At 42.2% G+C, this 26,167-nt stretch overlaps 1 protein-coding gene across 9 annotated transcripts in view; it reads right to left on the minus strand.

Annotated features, from left to right (window-relative positions):
• The window catches only part of MARCHF11 (membrane associated ring-CH-type finger 11), a 329,699-nt gene that overhangs the window by 38,600 nt on the left and 264,932 nt on the right, over nucleotides 1-26,167 (minus strand). For 2 of the 9 annotated variants that reach the window (XR_016220101.1, XR_016220103.1), the window contains exons 1-3: nucleotides 15,072-15,240; nucleotides 14,861-14,977; nucleotides 14,228-14,354 (exon numbers count right to left, since the gene is read on the minus strand). The exons of 4 other annotated variants lie outside the window; for them this stretch is intronic. The gene's annotated coding sequence lies outside the window, so the exon portion shown is untranslated. Of the gene's footprint in view, nucleotides 1-14,227; nucleotides 14,375-14,860; nucleotides 14,978-15,071; nucleotides 15,250-26,167 lie in introns of those variants that run through there. 3 more of the 9 variants (XR_016220104.1, XR_016220102.1, XR_016220105.1) reach the window with 3 other exon arrangements.

Genomic DNA, 26,167 nt, shown 5'->3' on the forward strand with positions numbered 1-26,167 from the left:
AGAAAAAGAAAAAAAAAAAAAAACACAAAAAAGGAAGTGTAGAAAGTGCTCTCTCAGAGAAGATTTAGAGAGAAAACTGCACTGGAAATCCTACAAGAGGAAAAGGAACAAAGTAAACCTGTGTGGAGGGTGTGGATGTGCAACATGAACACAATGCAGAACTGCAGCATCTGAGAGCCAGAGCAAGAGGCACCCTGGAGACAGAGGTAAGGCCAGACTGCAGCAACCAATGGTGATACAGCCAGCAGGAGAGTGTGGCACAAGTTTATACTGCAGCCCTGGGGGCTAGTGGTTGCTAGCGTTTGCCTGCGGACCAAGTGAAAGTAGAGGGGCATGTTTATTTTGCCCCAAAACAGCACCTGCTGCCTATCTGAGAAAGGGCGGGCACCATTCTGGGTTTTGGTGGGTGCTGCAGAAGACGGCACATGCACAACAACTGGCTGAGACAGGACACCATCTTCTCGGCAGTACTGGTGGCACTAGCAGGGAGGGAGCAACATTCCACCAGTGGTTCTTGTGAACATGTGATCCAGAGGTTCTACCAGAGAGAACAAGTCACAGTCCCCACTGACTATAAGCCTGGCTGGGAGGCAGCTGGGCAACCACATAGGACAGTGAGGCACCTGCAGACTCCCAGGATTAAGACACATAGGCAGAGCTGTCTAGGGGAACATCTGCCTCTCTGTTGACTGAATAGGCTGGCAGGGCCTAGAGAAACCTCTGCACCCAGTGACTTTGGGAACCTTGTGTGGTGAGACCATGGGGACTTGGTGTTTACATGAGAAGGTGCAGAGTATAGCTGGGTCTCTGGACAATCACTGGGTACAGCTCCACATATTGGGAGCTCCTTGGTTACATAGAGCAGATCATTGCAACAGAACCTTTGTTCACAATGAAGACTGTGAAGACCATATCTGCAGTTCATTCAGTGGCACAGAACACACTGGGGCTTACACATGGGCATTTAGAGCTATCACACCCAACTTGGGTGTTACCCTGGATACTTGTCCTATCCTGTAGCACTGACCAGAGCTCGCTGGCCACAACCACCACACACCTCTTGGTATTCACTGAGAGTACAGACATTCCACTAAGCTACAGAGGAATAGCTCAAACATAAACACCATCAAAAGAAAAAAAATAAACAACCAACTCACAAATGCCTAAAAACAAACACAGAAACTCAAGAAACAAGAATAAGGAAACACCATGACCACCCCCCCCCCCGAAAGGAACACAAAAACATTTCAATATTAGAATGTGAAGATGAAGAGATTAAGGAAATTCCAGAAACAGAATTAAAAAATCAATCATAGGATTACTAAAAAGCAATCAGAAGCAAATCCATGAACTAAATACCATGCATGACAAGAATGAAAATATTTCCCATTACACAGCAGACTCATAGAATGGCAGATATCCTAAACAGCACTCTGGCCTCAGAATCAGCCCTTAAGGCCTTTGGATCCAGCTGAAGAGCCCATGAGAGTATCTCAGGCATTGAAAACCAAGACACTCAGGTAAAAAAAAAAAAATGAAATGAACTAAATGAAAGATCTCTGCAAGTGACATCCCAGTGGAAAGAACAGGTCATCAAAGAAGGAGGTACCTTTCTCTGATGGGAGGAGAGAACTTCCACCTTGACTATGACCTTGTCTAAATATGATCAGAGTTAGAGAACTCAAAACAAGACATGACAAGAGCCCAGGGTGATTACTGATGCCATAAACAGGAGTGTCAAATTGTTAAGTCAACAACAGGAGTCACTGTGCACTTACTCCTCATGTAGGATCTCCGTCCTTAATGTGCTGTACATTGTGATTTAATGCTATAATGAGTACTCAAACAGTATTTTTCACTTTGTGTTTCTATGTGGGTGCAAACTGTTGAAATCTTTACTTAATGTATGCTAAACTGATCTTCTGTATATAAAGAGAATTGAAAATGAATCTTGATGTGAATGGAAGAGGGGAGGGAGAGGGAAAGGGGAGGGTTGCGGGTGGGAGGGAAGTTCGGGGGGGGGGGGAAGCCATTATAATCCATAAGCTGTACTTTGGAAATTTATATTAATTAAATAAAAGTTAAAAAAAATAAATGAAGAATACAATAGAACAAATAAAAATGCAGTGGAAAGCCTTAACAGCACACTTGGTGAGGCAGAAGAAGGAATATCTGAACTAGAAGACAAATCTCTGAAAATCCTATAGTGAGACCCCCCCCCAAAAAAAACCAAAAAAAAAAAAAAAAAACCAAACCAAAAAAAAAAAAAAAAACAAGAAAATAGAAAGCTTAAAAACAGTGTTGGAGATTTAAGGGATATTATCAAATGACCTGACATATGAGTCTTAGGAGTTCAGAAAGGTATGTTATGAGAAAAGGGATTAGAAGGCCTATTTAGTAAAATGATTACAAAAACTTCCTGAATTTGGAGAAAAAAAAGGGATATCCAAGTAAAGGAAGCAAAAAGAACTCCTAACAGACAAGACCAGAAAAGATCTTCACCACAACACTATAGTCAAACTTTCCACAGTAAAACATAAGTTAGATTCTAAAATGTACACAAGAGAAATGCCAGATTACTTTCAGAGGGTCTCTAATTAGAGTCATAGCTCATAGCTGACTTATCAGAAACTCTACAGGCTAGAAGGGAATGGTGAAAAGTAGTCCATGTCTTGAAAAAAAAAAAAAACTGTCAACTCAGAATACTGTACCCTGCAAAGCTCTCATTTATGAATGAAGGTGAAATAAAGACCTTCCATAATGAACAGAAATTGAAAGTATTTGTAACCACTCCCCCAGCCTTACAAAAGATATCTAAGGAAGTGCTACAAGGGGCTGGCACTCTGGCTTTGCAAGTAAAGCCACTGCCTGAAATGCTGGAATCCCATATGGGTGCTGGTTCAAGTCCCGGCTGCTCCACTTCTGATCCATCTCTCTGCTATGGCCTGGGAAAGTAGTAGAAGATGGCCCAAGACCTTGGGCCCCTGCACCCAAGTGGGAGATCTGAAAGGAGCTCCAGACTCCTGACTTTGGAAAGCCCAGATCCAGATATTGCAGCCATCTGGGGAATGAATCAGCAATGAAAGACTTTTCTCTTTCTCTCTCTGCCTTTGCCTCTGCCTCTTTGTAACTCTGCCTTTGAAATAAACAAATAATAAATCTTTTTAAAAAAGGGATGTGCTACACATAGAAACACAGAAAGACAGGCATCATTAAGAAAGAATATAAATGCAGAAAAACCCCAGTAAAAGTACAAAAGAAATTCAAAGTAAACAATAGGAATATTTATAGAATAATGGCAGGGCCAAGTCATTACTTATCAATAGTGACCTTGAATGTAAATGGCCTCAGCTCTTCAGTTAAAAGATACAGACTGGTGGAATAGATTTAAAACCAAGATCCATCTATTTACTACCTATAAGAAACACATCTCACTAACAAAGATACACACAGACTGAAAGTGAAAGGATCGAAAAAGATATTCCATGCTAATGGAAAGCAAAAAAGGTCAGGAATTGCCACCCTAATATGAGACTAAATTTCTGGAAACAAATGAAGACAACAATACATAATATCAAAACTTATGGGATACAGCAAAAGCAGTGTTAAGAGGGAAGTTTATAGCAATCAATGCCTACATTAACAAACTGGAAAGGTACCAAATAAAAGAGCTATCAATGCATCTCAAGGACTTAGAAAACAACCATAAACCAAACCCAAAATTAGTAGGAGGAAAGAAATAATTAAAATTAGAGAAGAAGGCTGGCATGCAGCTCAATAGGCTAAGCCTCTGCCTGCGTAGCTGGCACCCTGGGTCTAGTCCTGGTCAGGGCACCGGATTCTGTCCCGGTTGCCCCTCTTCCAGGCCAGCTCTCTGCTGTGGCCCGGGAGTGCAGTGGACGATGGTCCAGATCCTTGGGCCCTGCACCCGCATGGGAGACCAGGAGAAGCATCTGGCTCCTGGCTTTGGATCAGCGCATTGCGCCAGCCGCAGCAGCCACTGGGGGGTGAACCAATGGCAAAGGAAGACCTTTCTCTGTCCCTCTCTCTCACTGTCCACTCTGCCTGTCAAAAAATAAAAATAAAAAAATTAGAGAAGAAGAACTGAACAAAACTGAAACAAAAAATAATACAAAATATCAGTGAAATCAGGAGCAGGATTTTTGAAAAAAATAAACAAAATTTACACACCATTGGCCCAACTAACCAAAAAAAAAAAAGGAGTGAGAAGACCCAAATGAATAAAATCAGAGATGAAAATGGGAATGCAACAACAGATACCAGAGAAATAAAAAGAATCATCAGCAATTACTAAAAGAGCTACATGGAAACAAATTGGGAAACCTAGAAGAAATTGATAGATTTCTAGACACATGAATCTACCAAAATTGACTCATGAAGACAGAAATTGAATCAATGATAAAAATCCTCTCAACAAAGAAAAACCCAGGGCCAGAGAGCTTCACTGCTGAACTCTACCACACATCTAAAGAACTAACTCCAATTCTTCTCAAGCTATTCAAAACAATTGAAAGGGAGGGAATCTTCCCAAACTCCTTCTATGAACTGCACCACCTTAATTCCTAAGCCAGAAAAAGATGCATCAAAGAAAATAGACCAATATTCCTGATGAACCTAAATGCAAAAATCCTCAACAAAAATATTAGCTAATCAAATCCAACAACACAGCCAACACTGGACCAAGTAGGATTTATCCCTGGTATGTGAGGATGTTCAATATTTGCAAATCAATCAATGTAATACTTCACATTAACAAACTGAAGAACAAAAACCATATGGTTACCTCAATAGATGCAGAGAAAGCATTTGATAAAACACAGTATCCTTTCATGATGAAAACCTTAAGCAAATTGGGTATAGAAGGAATGTCCTCAACACAATCAAGACAGCTGATGACAAACCCATGGCCGCATCTTATTGAATGGGGAAAAGCTGGAAACATTCCCCCTAAGATTTGGAACCAAACAAAGATACCTACTCTCACCATTGTTATTTAATAGTCCTGGAAGTTTTAGCCAGAGCCGTTAGGCAAGAAAAAGAAGTCAAAGGGATACAAATTAAAAAGGAGGCAGTCAAACTATCCCTATTGCAGATGACATGATTCTATATAGAGGGGATCCAAAAAACTCCACTGAGAGAGACTATTGGACCTCATAAAAGACTTCGGTAAAGTGGAAGGATGTAAAATCAACAAAGAAAAAGCAATAGCCAAACATGTTATCACTGAGAAAGAACTTTCAAGATTAATCCTTTTCACAATAGTTCCAAAAAGAATTAAATACCTTAGAATAAATTTAACCAAGGATGTCAAAGATATCTACAATGAAAATTACAAGCCACTAAAGAAAGAAATAGAAGAAGACATTAAAAATGGAAAAATCTTCCATGTTAATGGATAAGAATAAACATCATAAAAAAGTCCATACTACCAAATGGAACTTGTAGATTCAATGTGATCTCAATCAAAATACTAAGGACAATCTTCATCAAGCTAGAAAACATGATGCTAAAATTCATATGGAAACACAAGAAACCCCAAATAGCTTAAGCCATCTTACACAAAAAAAGGAAAGTCAGTGGTATCACAATACCTGATTTTAAGACATACTACAGGGCAGTTATAATCAAAATACCCTGGTGTTGGCACAAAAACAGACCAATGGAACATAATAGAAACTCCAGAAATCAATCCATGCATCTACAACCAATGTTCTTTGACAACAGAACTGAACTCAGTCCTTGGAGAAAGGACAGTCTCTAACAAATGGTGCTGGAGAAACTGGATCTTCATGTGCAGAAATATGAAACTAGACCCCTACCTTATACCTTACACAAAAATACATTCAAAATTGATCAAAAACCTAAATCTGACTTGATACCATCAAATTACTAGAGAACACTGGGGAAACTCTGCAAGACATTGGCATGGGCAAATACTTCTTGGAAAAGGACCACAGAAGCACAGGCAATCAAAGCCAAAATTGACAAATGGGATTACATCAAGATGGAAAGTTTCTGCAATGCAAAAGAAACACTCAACAAAGTGAAGAGGCAATGGACAGAATGGGAGAAAATTTTGCAAATTATACAGCTGATAAAGGCTTAACATCCAGAATCTATAAAGATCTCAAGAAAATCCACAACACCACCACAAACAATCCAGGTAAGAAATGGGCAAGGACTTAAAAAAAAAACATTTTTCTAAAGAGGAAATTCAAATGGCCAACAGACACCTGAGAAAAATGCTCTGGATCACTAGCCATTAAGGAAATGAAAATCAAAACCATGGTGCGGTTTCACCTTATTCCAGTTAGAATGGCTCTCATACAGAAATCAACAAACAACTAAATGCTGGCAAGGATGTGGGAGAAAAGGTACGCTAATCCACTGCTGGTGGGAATGTAAACAGGTACAGCCAGTGTGGAAGACTGTATAGTGATATCTCAGAAATTTGAATATAGAATTACCATATGGGGCCGGCGCAGCGGCTCAATAGGCTAATCGTCTGCCTGCGGCACTGGCACATGGGGTTCTAGTCCTGGTTGGGGCGCCGGATTCTGTCCCGGTTGCCCCTCTTCCAGGCCAGCTCTCTGCTGTGGCCCGGGAGTGCAGTGAAGGATGGCCCAAGTGCTTGGGCTCTGCACCCACATGGGAGACCAGGAGAAGTACCTGGCTCCTGGCTTCAGATCAGCGCGGTGTGCTGGCCGCGGCGGCTATTGGAGGGTGAACCAACAGCAAAGGAAGGCCTTTCTCTCTGTCTCTCTCACTGTCCACTCTGCCTGTCAAAAAAATAAGAAAAAGAATTACCATATGGAATTTACCATATGGGAATTTACCAAAATCAAAAGAAATCTGCATATGAGAGTTATCTGTACCCCCATGTCCATTGCAGCACAATTCACAATAGCTAAGATATAGAATCAACCCAGACGCCCATCAACTATTGACTGGAAAAAGAAATTGTGGTACACATAGACTATGGAGTACTACTCAGCTGTAAAAAATGAAATTCTATATTTTGCAACATGATGGACACAACTGGAAACCATTATATTTAGCGAAATATGCCAGTACCAAAAAGACAGATATCATGTTTTCCCTGATCCAAGGTCACTAATAGAGCACCTGAAATGTAATGTATTGGAGTGAATTAGACATTTTGAATGATTTTTTTACAACTCTTGTAAAAAATTTTTACAACATTTTTTTGACAGATTGAGTTAGACAGTGAGAGGGAAAGACAGACAGAAAGGTCTTCCTTCTGTTGGTTTACCCCCCAAATGGTTGCTACGGCCAACCAATCCGAAGCCAGGAGCCCTCCGAAGCCAGGTGCTTCCTCCTGGTCTCCCATGCAGGTGCAGGTGCCCAAGCACTTGGACCATCCTCCACTGCCTTCCCAGGCCACAGCAGAGAGCTGAACTGAAAGAGGAGCAACCGGGACTAGAACCCGGTGCCCATCTGGGATACCAGCACCACTGACGGAGGTTTAACCAAGTGAGCCACGGCGCCAGCCCCACAACATTTTGATGATTGTTTACAACCCTTGTCTCTCCCGTTGAGGAACAGTGTTTTGATTTTTTTCTTCATAATATTTATTAAACTCTTAGTGTAGGGTTAACTATAGAATCATTAAGTAAACTGAAAATAGATCTTTGTAAAAATTAAGAGTGGGACTGTGAGAGGGAGGAGGAGGAAGGGTTGGAGCATGGGCAGTCGGAGGGTGAAGGGGTCATTATGTTCCTAATTCTGCATTTATTAAATACATGAAACTTGTATAACCTAAATAATTTAAAAAAAAAAAGAATTAAAAGTAACAGAAATCTTGGTTTTTGAGATGAAAACTAAGATTATACAAGTAAAAGGAAAAGCACAGATGGAGCCTAAAATCTGAAATTTGGGGATTTCCTTTCTGCAGTGGTTATGTTTGCAGTTCAACCATTGACGTGTCCTAATAGGATTTTTTCCCTTACTTTCACCTTGTTTACTCCCAGAAAACATCATTACTCTTGCTCTAGTGACAAATCTCCACATGGGGAAATGGCACATGTCCCAACCAGTGGGCTCAGAAGACTGGCCAGGGAATTAGGATTGGTATTCTCAGAAGTTTTACTACTATAATCAAGAAAAAATGGCTGCCACTATGATCAATTCAAAAACAAAATACAGCATGGCTTCTGATGTTTTTCCGTTGATTAAATTTACTTGCTTATGTGGATTGTTGTTTTAAGAATTAAAAACTGCAATGTAGAATCAAAAACCTTTTACTTAAGCTTTTCTACTTGAGGGTATATGGTATTTAACTGCATACCATGTCACATGCTACTTTGATTATTTCATTCTTTTGCTGTAAGGAACTGCCTTGCCATCAGCAAAGTTTCTGAATAAGATTATTAGTCTTGACTCTGCAGTGATGGTTTTATCAGAATCATAGGTGTGACTGTGTAAAGGGCATTTTAGAGAAAAAAAACTTAAATGATTTATCCAATCTACTGATTAAGACAAAGTTTAAATTAAAGTCTAAATTAAACCACTGTTTTGTAAAGAGTGCTCTCTCATTCCTTAGTTCATCAATTTCCTTCCTAATCCTTGCATTAGATACAGGCATAGCTTCTCTTCCTGTGCTCCTCTCAATCTGTTGCTTTATGCTGATGTCATCCTCTTCAGCTGGGCAGCACTGTCAAGTGAAGCCTGATGTTACAGCCTCATCAGTTTATGAGGAAAGAATGAACTCATCAATAAATCTGAACCAGAGCAGACATTTGGCACAGCAGCTCAAGTTGCTGCTGCTATACTGGAGTGCCTGGGCTTCAGTCCCAGTTCCACTTCTGATTCCAGCTTCCTTCTAATGTGCACCCTTCGATGCAGCAGGTGATGGCTCCAATACTTAGGTCCTTGTCACTCAGGTGGAAGACCTGATTGAGTTCAGGCTCTTGACTTCAGGTTGGCCCAGCCCTGGATGTAGCAAGCAGTAAACCAGTTGATGGGAGATCTCTCTTTCTCTCTTACTCTATCTGCTTTTCAAATTAAACAAATAAATTTTTTTAAAAATTTAGTCTCAGCCAAAATTCTCTGAAGGTAGAAGAGAGGATAGAACCACAACATGCTTGCAGAATGTTTTCTCTTAAACAAAAAAGCATGTTCAGAAGCAGGCATCTAATATTTTTTAGATGCTGTGTAGGAAGTATGGAATAAAAGATATATATGAAAATTTTGCAGCTGTTAAGAGCTTGATCACTTTTTTATATTCTTATCTTTTTCTGGGAAAATTTCAATGAAAGTAACTTGTGCTTAGATTTTTTTTCTTTTTTGCATATGATTTGCTGGGAACTAAAAACACCTAAAAGTACAAGTCAGGATGGATGTTGTGAGGCTGAGAATTATTTGGAGTAAGATAGTAAAAGGTTAATGGCATGAGTCCAACCAGAAGGTAAACAAAGAACATCTTTTTGATTATCAATTCATGAAGGGATTGTTGCAGTTCAGTATCCTGAAATGAAGTGTTTCAGCCATATAAGTCTGTCTGTATTTCTGCTCTGATCTGTCTATACATAACCACAAAGCTGAATCTCTCTTGCAAAATCAAACTGGCTACACTTTAGTGGCAAAGGCCTGAGAGATTCTCTCTTATCAGGAAATATATGGCATCAACTAAATCAGGTACACGCTCAGCTTAGTATTAGCTGAAGCTGTATGATTTTCCATGCCTGTTATTTCATCAAACAACTTCGATTATCTCAATGAGACTACTTCAATGTCACCCTGCCCAAATCTCAGGCAACTGTTATTACAGGTGCTTTACCAAATAGTTTCTGCCACCATACACACTTTTAAAGCAGCAATGTGCTACTGATTTCCTTTTGTCTACTTCAATAGAATATAAAGGCCCCTTAGTGACTTTGGACAAATTAATCTTGAGCTACTGGGATTAGGAAAAAAAATAAAGCAAAATCTGCTATATGCCTATAATGCAGGATGACATCACATCTTGGAAACTTTGGAAAGAATTCAAAGGTAAAACATTGCAATGATGAACAGCACAAAATCTCTAAATCTATGAACAAATGCTTGAGAAACTGGATTTGGGGAAAATGCACAAAGATTATCTTTATAACTGATGTTATTCTCTCTGAAACAGACACCTCCAGTCCATGTAGGTCAGACAGTATAAGGTGCTAAGATTTTGTTCAAGCACAGGGATGGAAACTCAAGTGTCGCTCCCCCTCTTCGTGGAGGAACGACACTAAGCCCTGCCTAGGCTTCATATCCGAGTCACGGCACCATTATGTCGCTCCCCCTCTTCATGGAGGAACGACACTAAACCCTGCGCTGTTCTTTCTGTCTGCTCGGCCCTCCCCGGGTTTGCTGCTGGTTCTTCCCGGGTTGGCTACTATCCCTTCCACCTCCGTGGAAGGGCAGTTCCCCCTGGCCACATTCCCCACTTCCGCAGGGGAGCGGCACACCGCCGGCCGGCTCTTCTCGGGGGCTGCACAGGTGTTCCCCTTAGATGTTCCCCATAGATGTTCCTGGTGCATGCCGTCTCTCTCCTCCTTTATAGTCCTCCTCCGCCAATCCTAACTCGGCTGCCCACACGCCGAGCACGCCGCTCTCCTCCAATCAGGAGCAGCTCCTGCAGCTTGTCAAGTTGGTGAGAGGCAGCTGGGTAGAAGCTGTTTACTTCTCTCCCAGCGCCATATTGTGGGAGAGCAGATGCATAGAATAAATCTTAATTCCAGTAACAGTATAGTCCGAATTGCTCCCCACACTCAAGGTCAAAGGTTTAAATTGCCCAGCAGGGGCACTGGAAGATGACAGAGATAACTGGGAGGGAGGGAACTAAACCCTAAGATAAATGTCATTCTGGTGATTATAACTGGAGCAATTACTTAAGTTATAAGTTAGAAACAGACTGAAAGAGACAAGTGATTGAATACTGCAGGAGTGATAGCAGCAGGGATTTCACCAGAGGATTAGTAAGAAGAGCAAGAGAACAGACTCTGGTTTTGCAGCTGCTCTGTCTGGAAAGAGCCCCTTAACTTGCCATGAAGGTGGAGTAACCAAGCACCAGAACTGCTCTGGAAATTTCTCAAATTGATCCTCCTCAATATAGAGAGATAAATAAAACATGACTAAATTGGCTGTGGTATAATACGGTTCATTTGGGATGCTGTGAATTATTTATTCTTGAGTATTTACCCACTTGCCATGTTTATTCACCAACCTTTCAAAGCCATCTGATAGAATGGTGCCAACTTTCCTTAAATTGATTCACTTGGGGAGACATGCTCATGGACTAGCTTCTTTCTTTGCATTTCTGAACTAACTTCCATTTATACACGTTGGAGGAAACAACACAGCTGAGCAGTACTTCACAAAGCAACATCTGGACTTGGGCCTGCAGGAAGCAAGGAGCCCATAGAATCATTACTACAAACTTAATTGTCTTTCAAAATAAATAAGGAAAAAAAAATTGACTCACCCAGAACTCACTATGATCCTGTTCCTACTCATCTATTGGTGGAAAGATAGGTAAGGCCCTGCTAAAGACTCCTGGAACACACAAATGTTAGACAAGCAATGGCACAGAGGAAGTCAAAAGGTAGGTACAAATGGCAATGAGTGCTGTAGGAAAGCATAGGACACTCTGAAGAAGGAAAAGAGGAAGAACTCATCTAAGTTTGAGGGTTCAGAGAAGCCTCTCTGATGGAAAAGCATTTTATCCTAGCTGAAGCATCAGTAAGAATTCATCAGGAGAGGAGCAGGGGACAGGTGTGCCCAGCAGTGGGCGGAGGCACTGGAGGACCTGCAGCAACTGTGAGGCACAAGGATAATTGTTTATGGCATGCTGCAGGAGAACAGATGAGTGGCATGACATGGGCTTAAAGGAGCCTGGCCAGGGTCAGGCAGGAATGTGAGTCCTTTGGAGAGACTGCAGGTTTTCTCCCAAGCTCACTGAGGAAAACACCAACTGAAGGGCTTGAAGGCGAGAGGCAACGCTTCTATCACGGCTGCATGGAGCAGGCATCTGAGAAGCGGAGAGGCAGAAAACCCAGTAAGAAGGGTATTCAGCAGGTCCAAATAGGAGATGGCAATGACTCGGCCCAGTGAGTGGCTTTAGAAGACAATGAGAAGCTGGCGCCGCGGCTCACTAGGCTAATCCTCCGCCTAGTGGCGCCGGCACACCGGGTTCTAGTCTCAGTCGGGGCGCCGGATTCTGTCCCGGTTGCCCCTCTTCCAGGCCAGCTCTCTACTGTGGCCAGGGAGTACAGTGGAGGATGGCCCAAGTACTTGGGCCCTGCACCCGCATGGGAGACCAGGATAAGCACCTGGCTCCTGCCATCGGATCAGTGCAGTGCGCCGGCCGCAGCACGCCAGCCATGGCGGCCATTGGAGGGTGAACCAACGGCAAAGGAAGACCTTTCTCTCTGTCTCTCTCTCTCTCTCTCACTGTCCACTCTGCCTGTCAAAAAATAAAAAAAATAAATAAAATAAAAAAGACAATAAGAGGAGTGCAACCCACTGAGAGGGAGAACTGGAGAAGGAGGATGTTTTGGGAGAAGGACCCAGAGTATTGTTTCAGGCATATACATTAGATATTCCCATTAGACATGCAAGAGAAGGTGTCAACCAGGGTGATAGATTCACAAACATGTAGGAATTACCACATCAAATAGAGGAGGAACCAGCTGGCGCCACGGCTCACTTGGCTAATCCTCCGTCTGTGGTGCTGGCACCCCAGGTTCCAATCCCAGCTGGGGTACCAGATTCTGTCCCGGTTGCCCCTCTTCCAGTCCAGCTCTCTGCTGTGGCCCGGGAGTGCAGTGGAGGATGGCCCAAGTGCTTGGGCCCTGCACCTGCATGGGAGACCAGGAGGAAGCACCTGGCTCCTGGCTTCGGATTGGCGCAGCACACCGGCCGTAGAGGCCACTTGCAGGGTGAACCAACGGCAAAGGAAGACCTTTCTCTCTCTCTCTCTCTCTTCTCTCTCTCTCTCTCTCTCTCTCTCTGACTGTTGTCAAGAAAAAAAATAGAGGAGGAACCAAGATTTGGAAACAAAAACAAAAACACAAATGAAACTGAGCAGTCAGACGAAGGGAACCCAGAGGACTAAAAACACAAGACCAAGAAAAGATGGAAGGAGGACCGCTTTGCTGTGCCACACTCTGAGATGTCTGAAGATTCCTTTCCTAAACCATGGGTGGTGTGAGCAAGAGTAGGCCAGGAAAGCAGTGGGGGAGGTTAAGTCAGCTGAGAGTGCAGAACACATGAAAGAGAGAGGCAGAAACAGGTGTGGCTGATACTTGCTGTGGCTGGGCAGGAAGAATTTCTGCAGTAGTTGTCAAGGGAAAGTTGGTTTGTTAGGATTTGGCTTGTTTTGCTCTGTTCCTTAGAAGATGTGGGTATGATGGTGGGCAGGAGACATATGACTGCTCTTTGAATTAATCCAATAGAAAGTAGACTCTTTACAGTCTGGGAAGTTCTGAGTGGTCATTGGTGCCAAACCCTGGAGCAGGAGCCAAAGGCTGGGCCCAGTTCAGGCTGCTCTCTCCTCCCATGCAGCAGGAGCAAAGACATCATGCAGGGACACTACCCTGGCATTATACACAGGATTTGGAAACTCTTTTTTAAATTTACTTTCTCCAAATCCCCCAGAGTCAAGATAAGTGGAAGATCTGAGGTTGTAAAACGTTAAAGAATGCCTGTTCACGAACACTGTGTGTTTGGGGATGCTGAGGTCTTATCAGCCAACAAACCAATTATGTTTACTGACTTGCTGACAATACATTTAAGAACCCTCAGATTCCGAGTTTATGTTACCAATTATTCTCTCAAGGCAAAAAGCTCAGGGCTCTGTGTTTTATTACTTCTATTTATAGTAATAAAAGCTCAACCCACAGATTCAAATAAACAAAGCAGAATGCAATGAAGTAGCTTAAAATGCTTCACTGAAGAATCCTTCCAAATGGACACCCCCAGGCTTTATGGCCCTGCATATACTAAGTGCCTCCCTCTAGGGTGCTGCCTCCCCAGGACAGTGAGTGGAGGCTGTCTCTGTGCAGCACGGCCATGAGCTGCCTGCCGCTAGCGGGGTCTCCCAAGGAGTTTCTCAGAACGGTGCCCCATGTGCTTTCTGCATGTTCACTTTAGAAATGTAAAGCCCCACAGACTCCTTCACTCATTCCTTTAATAAATAGCAGTAAGTACTTACCATGTGCCAGCCACAGTTCTAGGTACTTACAACCACTGTGTAAAACAAAACAATCCTTGCTAGGGTCTCCTTCTCCTTGGGACTGACCCAGGGAGAGGCCTTTGTGGCCAGGGCTGATGGGGTCAACCTGAGGAAAAGTGAGGAAAGCTGAGGAAGAGCGAGGAAAGTGGTTAAGAATGCTATACTAGGCGGAGCCAAGATGGCGAAATAGTGAGGGCGCGTACCGATAGTCCGGGAAAAGATAGTTTAATAAAAGTGGAGTTACGGTAGCCTCAGAAAAAGGATCAGGAAAAAATTGCAGAGGAAACTCTTCCGGATCTAGTGGCTGTGACTCAGAGGACCTACGGGGAGAGCAAGGTCTCCCACTGCATGGAAGCCAAGCTGCGGGAGCCACCAGAGCCGCCAGAGCCGCCAGAGCCATGGGAGCCGCAGGGTTTGCGCGCCAGCACTGGAAGGGGAGGTGAGACAAAACCTCTCGGTAACCCAAGACATTGGCTGGGAAAGGCAGAAAGAGCCTGCAGAGAACGAGGCCTGAAACCCCACTGGGGAAAGCTCATCAGGCTGGCTGGAGGAGAGGAAAAATCTAATAAATAAGGGGAACCGGCATGAACATTAGCCTCTCTCTCCACTCACCTTACAAAGCCAAGCAAGACAAAGGGCAGGCGCCATTTTACGTAAGTAAAGCAGCCACGTGCCATTTTGCATATGTAAAACAGTTGCCCCTCATTAGCCAAGCAGAAAAACCTGACTCTGGTGGGGAGAAATAACAGGAGGTTAACACCTAATGAAACTGAGGAGCTAACCAACTGAGACTGTGAAAAACTGAGGTGGGGGGGGGACTCACCAAGTACACAAACTCCATAACCTGGGCAACTTGGTGAGAGACTGTGGTGAAATCTGAGAACACACTGAGGGCTGCATAAACTCTTTGTGTGGTCCCAGCAGTAAGCAAACGAATACCCACAGGGGCCAGATTTCATACATCAACTACTCTCAATTCCACTCAGCTGTATGGAATTACTTCCCAACTGAGTCAAAAAAAAAAAAGGGAGAGAGAGAGAGAGAGAGAGAGAGAGAGCGCAAGAGAACAATCAGGGTGAATCACCTTTGGCACACCCTTAACCCTGAAGAAACAAACAGAGCTCTCTGGCCACACCCATCACAGCCTCTAAGGACCCATCAAAAGCAGACAGTCCTCTTAATCTAGAGTCACAGTATGAGAAAAAACACCACACCAAAAAAAAAAAAAAAAAAAGAGAGAGAGAGAATATCTCCAATATGCCAAACAACAAATGCAAAAGCCAAGGTAACAAGAACAAGGAAGACACTAGGATGCCCCCAAATGAAATAGACACCCCAATTCAAGATTATGAAGATGATGAGATAGAAGAAATACAAGAAGTGGATCTCAAAAAAATTGATAAGAACATTAAGAAGTTCTCAAAAACAAATTCTTGAACTACAGAAATCCTTAATGGACAAGATAGAAAATCTGTCTCGTGAAAATGAAATATTAAGGAGGAATCAAAATAAATGAAACAACTAGTAGAATATGAAACTGTGATAGTGACGAGAAATCATAATGAAATGAAGAATTCAATAGATCAAATGACAAATACATTAGAGAGCCTTAAAAACAGAATGGGTGAAGCAGAAGAGAGAATATCGGACTTAGAAGACAGAGCACAGGAAAATATACAGTCAAACCAAAGAAAAGAAGAGGAAATTAGAAATCTAAAATATACTGTCGGGAATCTTCAGGTTACTATTAAAAAAACCAACATTCGGGTTCTAGGAGTTCCTGAAGGCATGGAGAGGGAGAAAGGATTAGAAGGCCTTTTTAGTGAGATATTAGCAGAAAATTTCCCAGGTTTGGAGAAGGACAGAGACATCCTAGTACAGGAAGCTCACAGAACCCCTAGTAAACATGACCAAAAGAGATCCTCACCACGACACGTTGTAATTAAACTCACTGCAGTGAAACATAAAGAAAAGATCCTAAAATGTGCAAGAGAGAAACATCAGATTACTCTCAGAGGATCTCCAATCAGACTCACAGCTGACTTCTCATCAGAAATCCTACAAGCTAGGAGGGAATGGCAAGATATAGCCCAGGTACTAAGAGAGAAAAATTGCCAGCCCAGAATATTATATCCTGCTAAGCTCTCATTTATGAATGAAGGTGAAATAAAGACCTTTTATAGCAAACAGAAATTGAAAGAATTTGTCGCCATTCGTCCAGCCCTGGAAAAGATGCTTAAAGATGTGTTACACACAGAAACAATTCCAATTCAATCCCATCAAGGTGGCATGTACCAATGCCATCTCACTAGTCCCAGTGATCAATTTCTGTTCACAATTGATCATAATGATAGGACTAAGAACCAAAGGGATCACATAAACAAGACTAGCGTCTGCAAATACTAGCTGACAGAATAAAAAAGGGAGAGAATGATCCAATATGGGAAGCGAGATACACAGCAGACCCATAGAATGCCAGATGTCCTAACAGCACTCTGGCCTCAGAACCAGCCCTTAAGGCACGCAGATCTGGCTGAAAAGCCCATGAGAGTATTACAGGCATGGAAAGCCAAAACACTCTGGTAAAAAAACATGACCTAAATGAAAGATCTCTGCGAGTGAGATCCCAGTGGAAAGAACAGGTCATCAAAGAAGGAGGTACCTTTCTCTGAAGGGAGGAGAGAACTTCCACTTTGACCATGACCTTGTCTAAATATGATCAGAGTCGGTGAACTTAAAAGGCTTCCATAGCCTTGGCAGCTCATGACAAGAGCCTAGGGTGATTACTGATGCCATAAACAAGAGTGTCAATTTGTTAAGTCAACAACAGGAGTCACTGTGCACTTACTCCTCATGTAGGATCTTTGTCCTTAGTGTGCTGTACATTGTGATTTAATGCTATAACTAATACTGAAACAGTATTTTTCACTTTGTGTTTCTATGTGGGAGCAAACTGTTGAAATCTTTACTTAATATATGCTCAACTGATCTTCTGTATATAAAGAGAATTGAAAATGAATCTTGATGTGAATGGAAGAGGGGAGGGAGAGGGAAAGGGGAGGGTTGCGTGTGGGTGGGAAGTTATGGGGGGAAGCCATTGTAATCCATAAGCTGTACTTTGGAAATTTATATTCATTAAATAAAAGTTAAAAAAAAAATCCTTGCTCACAAGGCAAGAAAATGGCAGAAAGAGCAAATACACATAACATGGTCAGCAAGCATCTGGAATGTAGTCACTCCTCCTCACCTAAACTGCTACCACCCCAGGCCAAGTCACCTTCAAGTGTCACACAGGTAACAATAACCTCCTACCGGGTCACTTGACTTTTTTTTTTAATGCCTCTGTAGTCTCTACTAAACAGAGCAGCCAGAGATATGGTTTTCATTTATTAAGTTATATCATGTTAGGTCTCTGCTTCAAACCTTCAGGTGGTTTTCCAACTCATTTATCAATAGCATGAATGAGTTATAAACCTCACATTTACAACCTATAAGGCTCTGCTACTCTCTAATTCATTTCTGCCACTCTCCATGGGATGAGAAGTAGAAATGGCCACAATACTCTGCAGTCCCTCCCTTTTAAGAAATAGAATCTGTTCCCTCAAGTGGACAGCCTAGGATGGGCTTTGACCCATGGAATTTGGCAGATGCAATTTTCCAGGTGAACAAACGTGGGGATAACCTGTTGGAGGACACAAGACCAATGTAGAACAGAGCAGCTAAGCCACCCCATTTGTGATTCCCAAGGCCAAGTAGCACTCAGCTTCCTAGCAGCCACCAGAGATAATGGCTGAACCTACTCAAGACCAACAGCCAAGGTCAGCCAACTTGCAAACAAACAAGCTACTAAGCTAAACAAATGATGGTTGTTCCAAACCATGAAGTTTGGGGTGATTTCATTTTATGGCCAAAGCAAACTGATTCACCCTGTTACCCTGTTCCACCAACTTCCTTACTGGTACAGGAATACAAGGATACTTGCATTCTGGGGACTTGGCACTTGCCATTCCTAATACTAAATGATACTCCTCATTCAGATATCCACAGATACTGCTCCTTTCAAATTTATGCCCAACTGTGATCCATCAGTGAGGCCTTCCTTCACCACATTCTTTAGAACTGCGAACTCATCTACCTCACTCCTGCTCAGAAACCTTTGATTTTCTGCATGAAGTTTATCACTATCTGACATGTTGTATTTCCTTGATATTATTATTTTAAACTGTCTTACCCTGTAGACTGTAATGCCAATGTTCATCATGAATGTGGTATTTATATTTACTATGTCTCAAAAACCCAGCAGAAGTAAGTACTATTATGGAAGAGCAAGAAAAACTAAACAAACAGCTTCCTGGTGATTGTGCACAAAGTCCAGCTTTTCTGTCTCAAAGTGGTGCCCATGATGGTTTTGCCCTACAGAGTATGGATTCCCTGTGATTTTTTGTGGGGAGCAACTGAGACTAGACTAAGTTACTGGAATTAAGACTTATTCTATGCATCTGCCCTCCCACAATATGGCACTGAGAGAGAGCCCAAACAACCTCTACGCAGCTGCCTCTCGCCAATTTGACTGATAAGCTGCAGGAGCTGATCCTGCTCCTGATTGGAGGAGAGCAGTGTGCTCGGCGTGTGGGTAGCAGAGTTGGGATTGGTGGAAGAGGACTATAAAGGAGGAGAGAGACAACATGCACAGGGAACATCTGAAGGAACACCTGAGCAGCCCCCGAGAGAGCCAGCCGGCGGTGTGCCGCTCCTCCAGGAAGTGGGGAAAGTGGCAGGAGGAGCCGCCCCTCCACGGAGGTGGAGGTGTCAGCAGCCAACCCGGGAAGGACCAGCAGCAAACCCGGGAAGGGCCGAGCAGACAAAAAAACAGTGCAGGGTCCTGTGTCGTTCCTCCGCGAATGGGGGAGCGACAATTTTTCACCTCCTCCACCACCTCACACACCACAGTGGCTCTGATTCCCCTCTGCTTCAGCCTCCTTTGCTCATTCCTTCCTTATTGCAAATTAAACCACGTCAGCATCAAGGAAAGAGTCAGGTGCTATGGTGGTTTCTTTGTCCCATTTCAGAAAGGAGGGCATGCCATCAATGGAGGGTGCCACAGAGTAAAATCAGACCACACTCCCCATAGAGTAGAATTTAGATACCTCCACATGAGCCATGCTTTGTTGCACCAGAAAGGTAGGTTTGTGCCACTGTAGTTTTGCATTTATTACCTACTATGATGAGTCTTCTCATCATTTATTACCAATTATGATGAGTTGCTGCCATGCGGCTGTGAGAGCAGCAGCATTTCCTCATGAGCTTGCCCTTGTCCTTCTGTTGAAAACCTACTCCTTCTTCAAAGTCAACTCAGGTCACTTCCACTAATGCCAGACTCTCCCTCTTCCAAAATCATCACTTCTTGTTTGTTCTATTTATTTCTCACATGCCACATTAGGGGCTTAATTGTGTCCTTCCCAATATTCCTATGGGGACATCCTAAATCCCAGTACATCCTAATCTGACTATATTTAGAGACAGGATCTTTACAAAGACTAATTAAGGTAAATATGAGACCATTTGGTGGAGCCTAATCCCACATGGACTAGCTTCCTTATAAAGACAGGAGATCATAGTACAGGTACAGAGGGAAGACCTGGTGAAGACACAAGGGATCCAGGAATGCACAAACCAAGATGAGAAACTTAGAACAAACTCTGCCCTCACTTCCCTCAAAAGGACACTGTCTCATCCTCATCTTTATCTCAGACTGCTTGGCCTTAAAACTGTGAAATAATAAATCTCTTCAGTTTAAGGTGCCCAGTTGGGGGCACCATGTTACAGTAACCCAAGCAACACACAATGCACAGCCCTGGGATATCCTATGCCTCATTCCTGGTGTTTTATTTTACAACTTAATTTGGTCACATGATATTGTTGCAGCAAAGGGTATTACCATTTAAACTCTGTGAGTTCATCTCCATAACAAGATATAAGGCAAAAACCAGGTATTTGTTTATTTTCCCTCACAGTTACCTGCTGTGAAATCTCCAATGTCACCCAGCAGAATGAAAGACAGATTTGCAAGAGAAATTTTTAGTATGTGCAGTCATGCCATAAAAGAAGTTACAAGCCTTCCTGAATGAATGCATACAGACGACTATTTACAAGCAAACATGAGGCATGAAAAATGTGAAGATACATATGGGCCAATTGGATGGGATGTTGAAATCAGGGTTTCCCAAGGAAAGTCCAGTACCTTCCTCCAAAAAAGAAGGAAGACCTGCAATCTATCAGGTTGTATGTTTACAGAGTTATCAACAAGTGTAAATCTTTAAAACAGGTCAATATCCAAACTCAGTGAACACTGAGAGTGAAAAGGTAGGTCCAGTGGGCTTCTGAGCATTGAAGGACCCAGGCAGGAGATGAAATAGTGCTGGGAATAGTGAAAAGAACTAATGAGAAGTTATGAGGGGGGAAGACAGAGGAAGAAAACAAGGAGCTGTTACTCAGGAACTGAGGGTTCAGAATGCAGAGAAGTATCCACATCAAGTGACTCAGCCTGGACCAGAAAGCCAGAGCCATCAAGAAAGGAGGAAGTGATGAGACCAAGTCACCAGGGTTGGTGGTGACATTTCGAGAATTTATTTCTGTCACAGAAGAACAGTTCACACAGAACTTCGGGGGATGGTTCAAGGATATTACTTGTTAGAATGTATTGGGCGAGGACAGAATTTTAGGGAATTCAGTTCTGCCTGAACTCAAAAGTGAGACTCAGTAATCCAGATAAAAATGACCCCTCTTCTTCATTAATAGCAGAGAGCAGAACCATCAGCCAAGGTGCAAACAGCTTCCGGGGAAGCTGAACATGCATCTGGTAAGATACAAAACAGACACACAGGAGAAACAACTGGAGTATGCTCTCTAGAAATGAACTCAAACTTGGGAGCATGGCCCATTACCCAGGGAGAAGTGTAAAGATGTTATCCCAAGGAACACCACATCCATTCACTGTCAGCCACACCTACAGGGACTTCAGTGTTTGAGATTGCTCGAAGCCTGTTTCATCGCGGTTGCACAATCAACTTTAAAGCCAGGGCAGACAATGTCCTCTGGAAATTCAGTCCCCCATTCAGGGCCATTACAATCTGAATTTTCCCTAATGCAAATCTGTAGATGCTGTAAGAAGTGTCAGATTCTATGAGACCTTTAGAAAGAATCAAACAAGGCCCGTGAATAAAACATGGTCTGTCCCATTCAAATATGATTTGAAACTAACCTTTACAGAAAAAAAAATGTGCCAGGTTGGTCTTTTTTTTTTTTTTTTTTTTTTTTGACAGGCAGAGTGGACAGTGAGAGAAAGAGAGACAGAGAGAAAGGTCTTCCTTTTTCCGTTGGTTCACCCTCCAATGGCCACTGCGGCCGGCACTGATCCGAAGCCAGGAGCCAGGTGCTTCCTCCTGGTCTCCCATGCGGGTGCAGGGCCCAAGGACCTGGGCCATCCTCCACTGCCTTCCCAGGCCACAGCAGAGAGCTGGACTGGAAGAGGAGCAACTGGGACAGAATCCAGCACCCCGACCGGGACTAGAACATGGGGTGCTGGTGCCACAGGCGGAGGATTAGCCTAGTGAGCCGTGGCGCAGGCCTAGGTTGGTCTTAATGTTACATTTTGAAAAGGTTTGGCTAGTACTACAGGATTACAGCTGAGGTCCCAAATTCTGTTGCTTCACAAAGTCCTTAGTGTCAGAGTAAATTGTCTCACACAGCTCCTAAGCTAAAACAAATAGCTTACAGTTCTATTTATTAGGTAGTTAGATTCAGACAACTTAATGAGTATTTATTCTCTAACAGTAAACCTAAGTGTCATTATTAAATGGCCACAATTACTTGTTATGGGATGTATGAGCCTGTTGGACACTGCACAGGTTCTCAAACACTGGAATCAGTAAGACATTACCCCTTTTGTCTAAGGGTCTTTCTGGGTCTTTGAGGGGTACTTGCATTTTATCAAAACAATCATTGAAAATCTAGCTGCATAAACTGTGACATCATCCAAAGAATGTGTGAGATCTAATTTGAAACCCTGAGCTACCTCCAGTTGGTAATTAACCCAGTGTCCAATGGAAGGCAATGACATTTTCCCTTAAAATTTATAAAACCCTGTGGTATCTGGAGGAGCTCTCTGTGACTCACCTGGGAGTCTCAGGGCTCAAATTTCCAAGACCAAAATTTAGATAATCATTAGCTTATATATAGAACACAACAACATACATGGGGCAAGATTCATAATGAATGATAGAAGATGTAAGTTTGTATTTCTAATAATCCCTTTATCAATTCTTGGTTTTGGGTTGACTTCTTGCCAGATCTGATTATCTGTTATTAAAACACGCTGCCTCATGCTCACTCGGACTTACCCCTAATGGTAGAGCTAGAAATGTGTCATGGGACTCCAAATCCCATTAAGTTAGCATGTACCAATGCCATCTTACTAGTTAAAGTGATCAGTTTAAGTTCATGATTGATCATATAGAATTAGGTGTCAAAGGGATCAAATACATAAGACCAGTGTCTCCTAATAATAGTTGATAGAATTAAAAAGGAGAGAATGATCTAACATGGGAAGCGGGATACACAGCAGACTCATAGAGTGGCAAATGCCCTAAATAGCACCCTGGCCTCAGAATGAGCCCTTAAGGCATTCCAATATGCCTTAAAAGCCCATGAGAGTTTCTCAGGCATGGAAAGCCAAGACACTGTGGAAAAAAAAAAATGATCTAAATGAAAGATCTCTGTGAGTGAGATCCCAGTGGAACGAACGGGTCCTCAAAGAAGGAGGTACCTTTCTCTGAAGGGAGGAGAGAACTTCCACTTTGACCATGGCCTTGTCTAAATAAGGTCAGAGTTGGTGAACTCAAGAGGCTTCCATAGCCTTGGCAGCTCATGACAAGAGCCACGGGTGATTACTGACATCATAAATAAGAGTGTCAATTGTTAAATCAACAACAGGAGTCACTGTGTACTTACTCCCCACGTAGGACCTCTGTCCTTAATGTGTTGTACTATGTGAATTAATGGTGAAACTAGTCTTCAAACAGTACTTTATACTTTGTGTGTCTTTGTGGGTGTAATCTGTTGAAATCTTTACTTAGTATATACTAAGTTGATTCTATATATAAAGATAATTAAAAATGAATCTTAATGAAGAATGGGATGGGAGAGGGAGTAGGAGATGGGATGGTTTGTGGGTAGGAGGGAGGTTATGGGTGGGGGAGAAACTGCTATAACCCAAAAGTTGTACTTTAGAAATTTATATTTATTAAATAAAAGTTTTCTAAAAAAAAAGAAAGAAAGAAAGAAAGAAATACAGCTGCCTAGTATCAAGAATACCAGCTTGGCTGTGTTTTTGTTTCCTAATTAGGTTTGTGTTATTATAATTGCCTTTCATCTGAGACTGCAGGCTCTTGTTGGTTATGTGAAGCTAAAGCAAAGTTTAAACCATATATTATCATTTGTGATAGCAACTCAACAGGGCCTTGACAACTGTGATATGTCACATCAGGCTGAAATGCGACACAGGATAAAGAGTCAAGGTCATCAGACGTTTGACCTGGGCACTGAGCACAAAGGCCACCCATATATTAAACATTGGTAAAGTTGCTGTTGTATTGTTTGGGGATCAATTATGTGACTCCTATTCAGTGACCCCACTTTGATAATTATTCTGGAGCCCTCAGCAGTAAGGGGTTCCCAGAATGGATCCCTGCCATGCTGGGGCTGCCATGAGGAGGCCAATCCCACGTCTGGCCTCCAGGAATGTATTTGGAGCTTCAGAAAGAAGCCTGAGACCTGAGGACTGACCTCTTCACAGGTGCTTCTCGGGTGGTGAACCTAAGCTGTGCCTAATATCCTAAGGACCACAGCTTCATTATGATATCAAAGGGAACATCAGGAAATCCACAGTAGAGGCTTGATTATGAGAAAATGTACCACATTTGCTCTGTAACAGAGAAAAAAAGCTACCTGCGTAAGTCAAAAGATATTTAAAATGAATCCCCTGAGGGCTGAGTTGGTAAACACCAGTAGGCCTGTGAGATGATCTATAGCTTTCCATTTCTCCATGAGCAGACAGGCAGCAAAGACATACCCACTGATAACTGAGGGTAGTAAGTCAATGTGATGAGAATTTCCTTATTCAGCCTTGTGAAGATAACATTTTGCTTACAAATGCTGAGCAATCACAATGAGCATTGGTTAGAAAGGATTCAGATCAATCAGTTACTAGTTTGTGTTTCTCAAATATCGCTTTGGCCAACATTAATATTGTAACTTAGTGCACAGAAATTATTACTGAAGGGATAAAGGATCTGTCATTGTACCATAAACCATGAGTGGTTTAAATTTCAGGTGCTGGGTGAAAGAGTCATGGTTCATTTGGCATAAAAAGGAAAAGGAATCAAGAATTGAGATAATAAATAATTTTATACTTTATTATTAATACTAAATTATTATAAATAATGTATGCATAATTAAAAATAATAGGTAAGTTATTAGCTACCTAGTTCAGACAGGCACAGTATTTACCAACTCCATGAGGTTGCATGCCAAGAATGTATCATATAAATGTTGATAATGACAAAATCACTTACTAGAAAATGTTGGCAAATAAACTGACTTTTAACACATGAATTTTTTGTACTAGGTTTTTTGTACCTTAGGTTAAGTTTTAAGCCCCCTACTTCATACCATTGTTATTGTTGCTCTTGTATGCTCTACATAGACATTTATAAAAGAGAAGTGACTGCTTATAATAATGAAAAAAATTATCACTATACAGTGGTCCTAAATTCCCAGGGCAAGAAAAACTATATGGTCTATTTATTTCTCTGATCTTTGGTCTCATGGATAGTATTTCAAAGTCTCTCATGCAATGGGATATGTAGAGTTCAGATTCTAATCAGGGAGTTAGGATTCTAATATGTACTGACATCAAATCAATTCATTCCTCAAACTGCTTACAATAGTACAATTCATTATTTGTTCCAATCTTGAGAAATGGCATCTTCATACGTGCTATTCTGCTTAACATTTATTTTTAATAGGAATGTATATTTTCTAAGGGGTCAAATTAATAAACTTGATTAATACACTAAAATTGAACAAGTATTTTTAAACACTCATAAGTCTTTGATAGCATAAATCCACCTGCTTACATCCCCTTAACACAACAAGAAAAAGAATATCTCCCCATAGTTCTTCCAAGCAACAAATTATGAAGACAATTAAGGTAGCCTATCTGGAGTAACTGTTGAGATATTCACTTTTCACAGGGTATGGTGAAAATCCCTAGTACTTGATGCATCTGTGTAAGCACAGGGGCTAAGTATTCAGCTAGCATGTGGTATCCTTACTCTCAGTTACATCCACTGCTGGGATTCAAGCACACAGTAGAGACTATCGTTGTTTTTCAAATATCCTGCCTTGGATGCAGGTGGTCAATGAGATGTGAGTGATTCAATGTCAGCTTCACCACAGCTAGCCATAAAATTGACTTATGTGATTCTGCTTCTTCTCTCCTTTGTGGTGCCCCTGGAGGCTCCAAGTTCCAGAGGATCCATCTACAGAGCAGAGGAGGGCACTTGATTCATACTGGACTGGAACACTGGCACTTTTATTAGGTTAATCCACAGACATTAGATGTTTTCCCCCATATCACACCCAACCTCCCTGGACTGATACAAGGTGAGTCACCTGGGTCAACACAGTGGCTCTTAAGTGTATAAGTAGCCAGCCTTCTGGACAAGGATCCAACCCCAATTGCAATCTGTTATTATTCCACAATGGGGAGGGAATATCTCAAGTAAAGCAGCATTGGCTTTGCAGATTTCTACAGTAGTAAGCTCCTAGGATCATGCCTGGTGAGTCATAAAAAGTGTG

This window comes from Oryctolagus cuniculus, chromosome 14 (assembly GCF_051225735.1).
Source record: "Oryctolagus cuniculus isolate XC-2025 breed Fujian yellow rabbit chromosome 14, ASM5122573v1, whole genome shotgun sequence".
NCBI lineage: Eukaryota > Metazoa > Chordata > Mammalia > Lagomorpha > Leporidae > Oryctolagus > Oryctolagus cuniculus.